The sequence below is a fragment of the Limulus polyphemus genome, unplaced genomic scaffold (genome assembly GCF_000517525.1).
Source record: "Limulus polyphemus unplaced genomic scaffold, Limulus_polyphemus-2.1.2 Scaffold9384, whole genome shotgun sequence".
Classification (NCBI taxonomy): Eukaryota; Metazoa; Arthropoda; class Merostomata; order Xiphosura; family Limulidae; genus Limulus; species Limulus polyphemus.
This window is the reverse complement of record NW_013674994.1, coordinates 10,419-23,621: the sequence shown is the minus strand read 5'-3', so window position 1 is coordinate 23,621 and position 13,203 is coordinate 10,419. Positions and strand designations below refer to the sequence as shown.

Here is a 13,203-nt window from a genome sequence, read left to right as displayed (position 1 = left end):
TATTATTATTATCATGTCTGATTAGTAAGTTGTTGGGACCACTTGTTTTAAAGGTATTATTATTATCATATCTGATTAGTAAGTTGGTGAAATTTGGACAATAAAGCATATTATCAGATTGAAAACTGACTGAATATTAAATTTCCAGAAAGAAACCTGTAGAAAAGGTTTGGTTCCATTTGTAGCTTTGGGCAGGCAGTTTTATTAAGATCTATAGACACATCAGAGAGAATATCAATAAAACAAATTTTTACTGTTTGGTGGTAATGACTGCGACACATATTCCAAGTTCATTGTAAAGACGATTACCTGATGATGTTTCAAAAGGATATCAGACCCATCATAGAGCAGGTCTAACAACTCATTGTACTTCTTCTGTGTAAGATATCTAGAAACAAGGATGAAAAACAACTTGTTAATTCATTGCATTTACTGATTTACATGTACTGCAAGTTTAATTTAGAAAAAAAAACTGTTATTTCATCTAATGATTTTACTACAATATGAAGACAACAAAAGTCAATCCTTTCTAAGAAAGCTCCCTTCATTGGACAGAATGTGGTGCTGGTTTAAGCCATGTAATACGAATCTTGAAATAAAACCATGACTTAACACAATTACTTGATGTACTGAAAAACAAACCTTGTTATACTGACCAAATTCTAGAATAATACACAACTAAAAGACCATTAGGACATCCCTCACCATTCAATAATTTGTTACAATATTGTTCTGAGTATCCATGTGAAGACTTTTTGTCTACATTTTGTTTTTAGGAAGTACAATTAAAAGTTGTTTAAAATTATAAATTAATCATTATCATTCTGAAAAACACTTTACTTATTTTTATTTCAAAATCATAAGGGAAAAAATATTAATTTATTTTGATAAATAAAAACTTTAAGATGAAAGAGGTATTATTAGGTGTCAACTTTCAACAATAAAGTAGTTTTCTGACAGAAGTCACACCTGTGATCAGTTAAATGTTGTTGTTTAACTAAGCATATTTAATAATCATTTTTAATGTTTGATGCACCATAATATGGTAATAGTATATATTTTTTTAGTTATTGCAGAAAGCCATGACTTTTGAAACTAACAGTCCCAGAAGACCAAACATGACATACAATTTAGGCATATTAAAGTTTTTAACATTAATCATTACAGAAAGTTTAAAATCTTACTTGTGAACATTTTTAGTTTTTTAAAATGCCTGGGTATTTTACAATTTCTCAAATTAAGCTATGATTTGAAATGTGGAATTCAATTGAGAATAAAAGCAAGTTACATCAATGTACAAGTCAAAGTCCACTAACTGTAGTTATAAACAGAATCACACTGTTGCATTATTAAGACTAAATCTCTTATGTTACGTTTTTATCAACATAACAATACACAAAGAAATCCTGTTAATTTTCATGAATTTACAGTCAGTCACTATTATGACAAAACAAGGTGTACTGAAAAGCAGTTTGGAATGTTATTATTACTACAGCTTCTGCTTTTACGATATGCCTCTTCTCACATGTGAAGCCATATATAAAAAATTAACATGAAGTTATTCAACTGTCGAGCTAATAAACAAATAAAACAAAATACTAATCAAAGAAGTTCACATCTGCAACTACTATTGTGTAAATTAAAAGAAAAATGAAATGTACATGTAAATACCTGCCCTTCATAACAAAGCCTTTGTAGCATAGATGTTATGATATTTTATTCCTTAATTTACTTATTTATTAAAATAGAACACAAACAGAGCGGTGTGGTAAAACAGTTTTCCTCAGTCCAAAATCCAAGCCAGTTATAATCAGCCTGTTTTTTTTGTATCTTTAGTTATTTACTGTTATTTTTATATTATTGTCTAATATTATTTCAATTTTCTATAACAACTAAACTGATAAATTGTTTAAAAAAAGGCTATAACATCATGGCAGCATATTTAACAAAACAATGAAAACCAAGAATATAACCAACTGATGAAACAATACATTTTAATTAATAGTTTCATTCTGAGTTTACTTACTGGTTAAGTATATTCTATTACAAGTACTTGAGAATGATCACACCAGTGATCGAAACGTTGTAGCTGTTCTAACACAAATCTTACTTACTGTAAAAGCTGTAACTTGTAATAAAATGCATTTTGATATTTATAAGTAAAAATGTAAGAACAGTATATTTAATCACCTATACTTAAAGTACCTGTGCTACTCATAAAATGTACAACAATTCCTGGTTTAACTGTTGATATATTTGGTTACAGTGTTGTATATAATAAATAGGGACATTACTGAGCTTTGTCTACCTAAGAATGTAACACAACATTTAATTTATTCGCCAAGCCCCAACACTATAGGCTACATAGATATACACACAGAATTACAAGTTACATACAGGTTACCGAGTTAGTAATAAGAGCGGATTTAGGGTTTGTTGAGCATGATGCAAGAAGTATCAAGCTACGTAACTAAAACAATTAGTATTACACCGTATAGCACTGTACAGTGAATGTTGAAAAACTAACACTGAGTAACAGTTCAAGTCACTGTAAATTTAAATTATAATACTACGTAATCTGACTATTACTAATAGCACTATATAATATCAATTTAATAATAATATTTAATTATTAATAATTTATCAATACAATACAATAGTAATATTATAATATTAGATAGTATACTAAAACAAACACATACGAAATACCAATTAAAAACATTACCTGAAGTATAGTGTTTTGTACATCTGGTGGGCTTCATAATAGTGACCAGTCTCGATATTAAATTTTACTTTACTTAAAATTCTGTCTACTCCAACTCTTCTTTCCCTGCTACTGGTAGACATGTTGCCGAAAGAAGGGCTGAGTTAAAAGGTGAAATTTACATGAAAATTGAAAGAAAGTTGAATTCAAATGTATAACAAAAGGGGAAATATCAAAATATTTTATGAAAATAGAAAAACAATATATATATATAAATATATTACAAATATTTTATATTCCTTTAGAAAATATTTCTAAAAAATCCGTTAAACACAATATATTGTTGTAAAAGCTTCAAAAATATAGGATGAAATATCTCACAGCTCGTTCACCAACGGTAAACAACACTTAAACTTAATGTAAAAATGTACTCGTTCTACGTACTGCTACATCTAAAAATATATTTATTCCTGGAAAATAGATGCAAAAATAAACAGAAATAGCAGATTTTGAAGCGGTTGAGAGATCCGAAGAAAACTGGATAAATAATCACCGGTGTGTCACTAAAAACAGCAGATTTGCCATTTCAATTTTTCAAATTAGAAAAGCAAATCATAGTATTCAAAAGAAACAATTATGTCTGTATAAAATGGGTTTTCGTAAAGCGATTATCTTAGAAATAGTGTAATCAAATCTCAAAGGCAAAATAAAGAGCGACGTACTAAATTAAATTAAAATACACTAAACTGGTTCCATAGTTCATTCTGGAAGTGTTAACCTATATGGAATTTTCAGATAAACTGATTTCCTCAAAGATATTAACTTCTGTCAACTTAATTATGGGAAATTCGTACAGGGTCATTACAGAGTAAAACTGAAGCTGACTAAAACAATAGACTTTTAACCTAACAGAATAAACATACTGGACAATTAATGTAAAATGTAAGACAATCTTTATTTATATCACAATTCCAAAAATCATGTGTGCTTGCACAGTACATAAGACTGTCATCGTAACATAACATAATGTTTTGGGACAACAAGGAACCTATCGGGCCATCTCGGCTGTCCTATTCTATAAACTAAACTATTAAATATATTTACTTTAAAAGTTTTTAAAGCTAGTTCTTATCATTCAAATAGTTTCTCTTAAACTCACTTAAATCTACTACCTTCACAACATTTGAAAGCAACCCATTCCAAAGACCAATCATTGTGTTAGAAAAATAAAACTCTTAGGTGAAGATGGCTGGCAAAATTTACATTTGTGTCTCCTGTTCTTACTGTTAAGTATGAAAAAATACGATACATTAACACTTTAAAAACTCAACCAGATCCCCTCTAATTCTTCTTTTTTTCAAGAGGAAACAATTTGAGAGATCTCAACTTTTCCTCGTATGACAACCCTTCCATCCGGGAGCGGATTGGCTCACCATGATAAAGGACAATTGCCCGGTGGGCCAATGCATTTGATGAATTCCTAGACATTTATTTTCAATTATAATTGTTTAGCCAGTATGCAGCATGTGATATTTGCCCGGGCTGGTCCTTTATTGCCAATCCGTCTTTGCCTCCATTATAATAGCCTTCCTCTCAATCCTTTCCACAATTTAATGTCCTTCCTAAGGTAAGGAGCCCAAGACAGAACGCAATACTTTAAACGTGGCCTAGCCTGTGACCTATACAATTAAATTATAACCTCTTTAGACTTGTATTCAGTATTTCTGTAGATATAACCTGAAATCGTATTTTGCTCTTCCACTAGCAACAGCACACTGGTTGGATGGCTTAAGAGACTGATCAACCATTACACCAAGATCCCTTTCTTTCACGACACTGTTAAGGTTATTCCCATCCAAATTATAGTTATAATTCAAATTATAATAACCCACATGCATTTATTATAATTGAAACCCATTTGCCATTTATTTGCCCAGCTCACTAAATGATTTAAATCCTTTTGTAAATCAGCAGCATCCTCTTCACAGCTAGCAACACCCAAGACCTTAACATCATCTACACACTTTTTGACGTCCTAATTTCCTGTTTGACCAACTTTCTTCATCTTCTAAATCTCCCGTCATACGAATCTGTGATGCTTTTCTATAATTTTAACTCCTGTACTCTCAGTGAGCCAACCTATTTTTTACTTGCAGCCACACTTTTGTTTCTATAAGAAATATGTTTACCTTGAACATTGAAAATTTTATCTTTAAAAAGTTTCCACATTTGATCACTGTCTTCAAGTAACTCAGCTACCCATTTCACAACATAGTACACAAGAGAAAGAAAAAGAAATACTTGGAGGAAATGCACACACAAACCAATTACTACTTCTGTATCAAATCCTAGTCACCGATACCAAAAATTAGTTCAGTCGAGATTATCTGTGGTAATTTAGTGTTACACCTAGCTCAGAGGTACTTGATGTTTACGAAAACAAAAGATTAATGAATCTAAAATGCTGAAGGACAACAATCTGTTGCAGATAAAATAAAAGACACAAGACACCACACGATGTTCAGTCAAAATGAATGTACGAAAAACCATTTAATTTTCTGCAATAAGAGGAAAGTTAACAAATATCAAACATGTTGTTCATGTGAACGTGATTTATAGTCACTATGAGCAAAACCTATACACTGGATTCAAATTCGATGACGAGGAACCAACTTTGAGACTAATAATGCTTGGAGACGGCTTGAATGGGTAATGAAGAAAAACTTTAATATAAGTTTAACATAACAGCAAATGTACAACGTTTCGACACGGTTTTGTACCTGATGACGAGAAAACATTTTCGAAACGTTGTACATTTCCTGTTATATTAAACTTATATTAAAGTTTTTCTTCATTACCCATTCGAGCCGTCTCCAAGCATTACTATACTCTGGATAGGTGAAGTGAAGAAAATGTGTCATTGGCCACTATTCAGTTCTTCACATTATTTAGCCACGCAATAGCAGATATAATAAATAAACTTAATATTCCGAAAATTGTTTAATCTTGAAGTCTAAGTTCAAGGGAGGTCCAGTTCAATCTACACTACTAGTTATGCTAGTTTCGGAGAATTCCACTCCTCATCCGTAACCTGAACCAAAGAGAGATAAGCTGGACCTATATCATAGTGAAAATGATGAGGAGTGGAATTCTCCGAAACTAGTATAACCCAATAAAACACGTTGATCAAAGTGTACATCCCTTGAACTTAGACTTCAAGATTAAACAATTTTCGGAATATTAAACTTATTTATTAAGTTAACAAATAGCTGATTGGATTTGATCGGCTAAGTGATAAACTATTGCAAAAAAGGGGGATAAATATATATCACAGAGAAAAGTTGAGATAAGATACATACGATCAATAAGTAGATATTGTTACGTCTGCGCTCGTTAGTTAATTTTCCGTAAATTCGTGCCGACGAAACTTTAGCGACACAAGTCCTTTCTTAAATAAAACTGGTTTATTCTTTCCGAATATAACTTTGCGATACACTTAATTTCAACAGTAGCGCTATAATTCTCAACGAACGTCTCAGGTGCTCGACTTCAACAATACTCAGTTCAATTACACACTCTCTGACTGCAGTTCAATTACTCCTTACCTTGTTCCGTCACGTTGTGACCGTCTTATATATACCAGACTAACCCCAATCTAGTAGTTTCCCGATAATTCATGAAGGTTCGAGAAGGACGTGGCGTGAGACAAGGATGGGACTTCCATATGTGAGTATTGACTCTCATAGATCTGAAATAAACTGTTTTTCTCAAAAAGCTGGAACAAATCTAATCCAAGACCACCAAAACTACTTTCAAAAACCAATTTCTCTCTCCAGCGAGCCCCCAGTAGCACAGCGGTATATCTGCAGACTTACAACGCTAGAAACTGGGTTTCAGTACGCGTGGTGGGCACAGCACAGATTCCACATTGTGAAACTTTGTGCTTAACTACAACAGATAAATAAGCTCCCCAGCTAAAGAATCAGGACAAATGAACCAACTCCATAAAACGATTGCAACTTATCTCCCGAACACGAAGGAAGCATTGCAACTACCCCATGAAACAGTAGAAAAAAGTTCCTCGACAGGTCTTTGTTTGTTTGTTTTAGAGCAAAGTTACAGTGTGCTGTCTGCTGTGTCCACCGTGGGGAGAATCGAACCCCGGATTTTAACATTTTAGGTTCGTAGACCTACCGCTGTCCCACCGGGGAACCTTGCCCAGTGAAGATACAAAAAATAACAACAGATTGAACTTATTATATGACCTCATCCTTATTAATTAATGAGTTTCAAAATTATAACTTCAAAAAAACCTTAAAAAAATGTTAGATCAGAAATACATATTACGCGAAAGTTAGATATGTATAAAAATACAATAGTAAATTACATTCTGACACTTAAAACAATTTTGACAGTTTTATGCTAGAATGCCGTCCCTACTTGAAGTTTTAAATAAATTGTATTTAATTTCTATATATTTGCCTATCATATTTCAAACATTGATAACTTGTTTGTTCGTTTGAAATCGTTATCTCATCAAGTCGTCCCTAATTTAGAAGTGTTAAACAAGGTATCTAGTTAGTACCAGTCACCGCTAACTCTTTAACAAGGAATAGTGGGATTGGCCATTACACGATAACGTCTTTATGACCGCAAGGGTGATTATATTCGGTGTTGTGATTCAAACTCGACAGCCATAAATCGCGAGTCGAGCACTTTAACCACCAGGCAACACTGATAAAATTATTTCAGTAAAAAAAAAATAAAAAAATAGTTGTACTGTAAGTCGTGCTCTATAAGCTATAGTCGAACAAAGCTCGCACAATTATGTTAATCACTATTTTTAAAGATGAAGTGTTGAAAATTTAAATTTTCTTTTAAGTTTTATTAACATTTGTTTCAGATGAAATTTGTAAAATTGAATCTTTAGTCTTAAGTGTCGACTTATAGCCGCCTTTTGGAATTTTTATTTGTATAGTGAAAATAAATAAAAACCTGTCAATAGACAATACAAAGACGGAAATTAGAATTTTAAAGCTTGTTTTAAGTGTAATAGTTTTAAAACAGTGAATTTTTGAAATTAGTGATGTCAAGAACTCCAAAGAACTCGCAAGTCTTCGGTTATCAGTTTGTTTTTTAAATTATTGAAATATCGTAAATATACCGTCTGAAACCGGGGATTTTTTATTACAATCTATTTTCTGTAGAGCTCCTATTCTTTCCTACTCTTTTTACACAAGAAAAAAAAAAATTCAAAGCAGGCTTGAAAGTTGAAGTCTGAGGAATGAATTTAGAATTCAAGGGTGTGTTTGACTTTGTGTTGTAACTTAATTATAGTATTTATTATCTGTACCCCTCGGAAATGTAATAAATTAACTTAATTAACACCTTTCTGTGCATATTTGTTTATTTAACTGAAGTAATTGTTAAAATCATAAATAATATTCAAGGCCATAGATAGGCCTAAATAAAATGTTTTTTAATTGTGTACCAGTTTAACGTTGAATATTATTTATGATTTTTAACTTTATATACAAGTGCCAAAATACTATAATTATGAAGTAATTCTTTTTACAGTTTATTGTTTCATACTTTACTCAAAATGGACGACAACACCTCGTTCTAAACACAAGTTCGTTACGTGTTTTTGAACATGTTATATACTGTATGTGTTAACCATAAATAATTTTAAGTATAAAATAAAATGAGATAAATACTATATATTTATATCGCTTCTAATACTTCAAAAACATTTTTATTTCACCATTCCTTACACTTTTACAACAAAGTGGCCTAGCGTATGCTATTTGAACTTGTCTCAACTGACTGGAGTAGAAAATCGGCCGTTGCGCAACGCATACTTAACGGCGTGTAAACTGTTACGTTGTGATTTTTATAATAAATCATAAGTTGATAAAAAAAAACACAACTTTGTTTGATAAGGTGTAACAGATGTCATGATAAAGGATTTGAGTTTATGAGTTATTAATGCTTATTTATAAAGATAAGGTTGTCTAAATACTGTACAGTGGCAGTTAAAAAGTTAAGTTTTTTTTTCATGTTTCAACAATGACATAAAAATTTAGAAGAGAATGAAACAACAACAACAAAAAAGTAAGAAAAGTCTAGAACATGAAACGGAAACACTGACCAAAGGCTACACCACATATTACCTACAGGTTGCACGGAACCTTCGTGTGTGTTTGAAAGTACTACATAGTCAGAAAAGTCCTCCTCAACCTTGGCTACACCACATATTACCTACAGGTTGCACGGAACCTTCGTGTGTATTTGAAAGTACTACATAGTCAGAAAAGCCCTCCTCAACCTTTCAAGCAATTAGAATGATACTGTTGGTAATGCTTTTGTCTGGTTTCACTTGTTTCCAAACCTGGATTGGTATATAGGGTTAATTTCAAGACTTTGAATATGCTAATCCAGTGATGTGTGTTGGCAACTTTACTGGTGTCTATATAATTGGCTCATGTTGAATTTGGATAGATGGATTATGTAAAAGCTCTTTTTAAGGAAAAATATTTGTATACCAAGATTTTTAAACAAAGTATAACCAAGGAGCACCTTTGGAAAGGAGAGCCAACAATATCCTCCATGGTAGTGTAGAAGAGCCAACAATATCGTCCATGGAAGTATAGAAGAGCCAACAACATCCTACATGGAAGTGTAGAAGTAGAAACCTAATCTGAAACAAAGCGAAGTTATAGTTATGAATGAGAACCTTCCGGCCCACAAAATCTATTTAAATATCCAAGACATATAATATTGTACCATTAACAGAATAATAAACAAGAGTTTAAAGTTTATGAAGATTCACAGCTTCCAACTAAATCTCATGAGATGGGTGGAATCACATTACTGTCAAGTCCCTTAATGCAGGTCTAGTGAATTTGTGGCTTTGGGAACCAACATCCATGAACAATGGAAAGTTTTTCAAGATGTGTGGTCCGATTTCGACCTCACCACCTTTCACAAGAAATTGTTACAAATGGAAATATGGAAGTTGACAATAATATGGAGATATGGTCAGAGAGAAAGTAGTTCCAAGGGATGCATGGAACCTGCCGTTCCATGAATTAAAATGTGCAATGCACCAGCATCTTTGGAACTACTAGTGGAGCATATTCTAAATGGATTATTAAAGAACACTTTCTAAATCTATCTTGTTGATTTGAAAATCTATGTAAAGACAAAGTAATGTTTACAATGGACTGCAGAAAGAATTTGAAAGGAATCACAAATACCTATCCCACTGCAGTGTACGTTTTCTCTGATTTATCGTTACTGGAGTGTATAGATCCAGTAAAAGTTAAAACATTTCAACATTAGGAAGTAGATATTTAATGTTATTGGTATTTTGGGAAGTAAATGTTCTGACACAACTTTTACTTCACAAGAAGTTGACTAAATCACATAAGCTATGGTGGACTGAAGTGCTATCAATGTTTTTAAGATTTTACTTCAACATCCAGGGACAGAAATAATGAAATAAAATTACATTCAATTGAGGAAAAGCTATCAGGAAGATTACATTCCATCGTGTAAAGTTGCATTTTTTCACGAATTGTTTATTATTTAATCCACGTAACATGTTTGCTTTCATTGGTCACAACTAAAGAAATACAGATGGACCACGCATTCCTGATCGGGAAGCCAACTAAGATGATGAAATTCCTCGGGAATGTAATATTTTGATCCCTGACACCATTGATAATACCTGACCTCAACTACAAATATCAGTAGATGCCATGTTTATAAAATTACAGGATTGAGAGAAAATGTGAACTTCAGTAAATTCATGAGACTACCAGAAAGAAGGAACATATCAGTTATATAAGATTCACTGTTACACAAAGCTCAACAAAGTACATTTTCTTGAAAGTGAACTTCATTAAATTCATGAGACTATCAGAAAGGAACGTACCAGTTATATAAGATTCACTGTCACACAAAGCTCAATAAGGTACCTTTCTTGAAAGAAGCCGTGCAAATATTCAAGAACAGTTTCTTGTTGCTGAAATGGAAAAATACCAAAGACTAAGTAGCAGAAACAGTTGGCACCACCAAGTCTACTCCAAACAAAGGGAAATTCATATTCTTCTTACAGTTGATACTGGTGTTATGAAGATTGGAGGGAATATATATCACATGATTAGATGTTGTTGATATGAGAAGGTATACACGGACAGTAGGGTATCATGTAGAACAGTATACTTGCTGAGATTCATCCACAATGAAATGATGGAAATAAATGTCTCGTCGAACCAAAAGCTAAAATACTAGCCAAACAATGGTCAATGAGTTCGTATCCAGATATGGAATACATTAAAACCAATGGACCTTCATTTTGACAAACAATGGTCAATGAGTTCGTATCCAGATATGCAATACAGTAATACCAATGGACCTTAATTTTGACAAACAATGGTCAATGAGTTCGTATCCAGATATGCAATACATTAATACCAATGGACCTTAATTTTGACAAACAATGGACAATGAGTTCGTATCCAGATATGCAATACATTAATACCAATGGACCTTCATTTTGAATACAGACAAAACTTTCAATGAAGAACAGTCTTTTTTTAATGTACAGTGTTGTATTACGTATCCAGATATGCAATACATTAACACCAATGGACCTTCATTTTGAATACAGACAAAACTTTCAATGAAGAACAGTCTTTTTTTAACGTACAGTGTTGTATTACGTATCCATGTATTTAAGCACAATATCTAGGACTGCTGCTTATTATCAACAAAGCTAGCAGCTCCAATGTTTGAATAAGAACTAAATGAGCTATTGGACAACCTCTACGGTCATTGATTATATTAGCCAAACAAATAACTGACAATATTACCACGATATTCAATGTCAAGATGATATTAAACTGATACCGGTGTTCACAGACATCTGGTATTACGCATGGTCGTAGGGTGTCGCATTACAACTTCAAGAGAAAGAACAATATATCCTCAAACTTAAAGGAATATAATAAGGCCTATATTCGGTGCCAGAGGAAAATAGTTAAAAAGTTGTTCATCTTACTATCTCGGAGAACAAAATAATTATTTACATAACAATTAAGAATCATAATGTTTGAAAAAAAGCTGATTAACATTTGTTTAATTAAACTTATTACAAATACAGCTTTCTCTAAAGTCTAAAACCTCTCTCTCTAGCTATTTATGTTTTTATTTTAGCATAAATTTCATATACTTTCATTAAGATAAGATTGAACTTAAAATGACCTAACCTTCCTTATAATTTGTCTGAACGTAAAGAAAGTGAAACCTTCTTTTCTATTTTTATCATTCTGTAAACTTTTAAAGACAAAGTTTTAACATGCATTTGTTACAACAGCGGAAGTCACGCAACGCTGGGAGCATGCGCGCTAGTTTCCAGAAGGATCGTGTTTTATCGGGGAACCTCGCGAATGTCCCAGTGTTTGCTAGACGCCCTCTTTTTTTAGTAAGCCAGCGAAAGATAGATATGCAGATATAAATCATTGAGTCAAGCGAATAGTAGACACCGTAAATAAAGTGTGAATCACTGTGATTTATTGCGTGTATTATAAAATTTGTTAAGTGTATTACAAAGTTTGTAACAAGAAAGAATAAACTAGTTTTAATCAAGAAGGGACTTGTATCGCTGAAGTCACACGGAAAGAATTTTTACCGGAAATTAACAAACGAACAGAGACGTAACACATTGTATCAAGTTAGCAGCAAGTGCACTCGTACCTCGTGTTTCCGACCAACACATCAATATTGGACAACATAGGCTACAAAATTATCACATAAATAGCTGTGCAAACATTCACTAAGTGATTATGTTTAAATTTGTATTAATGTTACACGATACTGATGGTAAAAGTATGATTTTAAATTCCTTCCTTATTTTTTCACTGCACTTGTTACTTCTTTTGCACTGAAAAACAGAAAAAGTCAATAAAAAAATATAGCAGGTAAAATGAAAATACTTTCAGAACTTTTTTTATTCACGTTGTCACTTTATACATAACCTAGGTGATTAGTTTATCTCAAGATCCTGCCTGCTTTATGTCAAACTGATAGATTTAAAATCTGAGTGTTTCTTTATTACAACTTAATAGATTCATTTCATCAAGCGTCGTGTGCAAAGTCTTAAGCCACTTATCGAGAAATAGTTCAGGGGTGTTTGACTAGGCTAAACACTGAATTTATGCCAGACTTTGTGAAATAACATACTTGAAAACACAGAATTTTACCTTACAACAGTAACAAAAAATATTCTGCATACTTATTCCTTCCAATAGTTGATAATCAGAGCAAGTGTTTTAGAATATTAAGTCTAATACACTTAACAGTGTGCAGAAAACATCTCAATGTGTAAATAAAAGTTAAATAGTTTAAGCTTGATGTATAACCTTTGATTTATGACGACGTGAACGTGGTACTTAACGCAAAAAATACAATAATCAACACATTTCGAGACTAGC

At 32.3% G+C, this 13,203-nt stretch overlaps 1 long non-coding RNA gene across 1 annotated transcript; it reads right to left on the bottom strand.

Annotated features, from left to right (window-relative positions):
- Positions 1–301: 301 nt before the first annotated feature.
- Positions 302–3,145, bottom strand: LOC106475896. The gene is made up of 3 exons (XR_001291853.2): positions 3,086–3,145; positions 2,726–2,863; positions 302–388 (listed from the first exon to the last, which is right to left on the bottom strand). It is a non-coding gene; the product is annotated as an uncharacterized LOC106475896 (long non-coding RNA).
- Positions 3,146–13,203: the final 10,058 nt, after the last annotated feature.